The sequence below is a fragment of the Gavialis gangeticus genome, unplaced genomic scaffold (genome assembly GCF_001723915.1).
Source record: "Gavialis gangeticus isolate Ggan-Ray unplaced genomic scaffold, GavGan_comp1, whole genome shotgun sequence".
NCBI classification, from domain to species: Eukaryota; Metazoa; Chordata; order Crocodylia; family Gavialidae; genus Gavialis; species Gavialis gangeticus.
In genome coordinates, this window is record NW_017729012.1 from 2,927,633 (window position 1) to 2,927,869 (window position 237).

At 44.3% G+C, this 237-nt stretch overlaps 1 protein-coding gene across 1 annotated transcript in view; it reads right to left on the reverse strand.

The window, feature by feature from the left end:
- The window catches only part of SGSM2 (small G protein signaling modulator 2), a 133,603-nt gene that overhangs the window by 21,263 nt on the left and 112,103 nt on the right, over nt 1–237 (reverse strand). The window lies entirely within an intron of this gene.

Consider the following 237-nt stretch of genomic DNA (forward strand, 5'->3'; position numbering starts at 1 on the left):
GGGGCAGGGGGAAGGGGAGAGGTTTAACTGAACAGTTTAGCTGTAATGGGAATGTTGCATGCAGAAATAGCTTGAAAAGCTGGACCCTGAGCCACACTTGAGGAAATCGTTACTTTCCAGCTTCTGTGTCAGTGGCCTCAAGAACGAGCACAGTGGCAGAAAACCAAAGTGAACTACGTCTTGTGTACAGAGAATTCATATTCACTAAAAAGAAGGGGGGGTTGTTTTTTTTTTTTT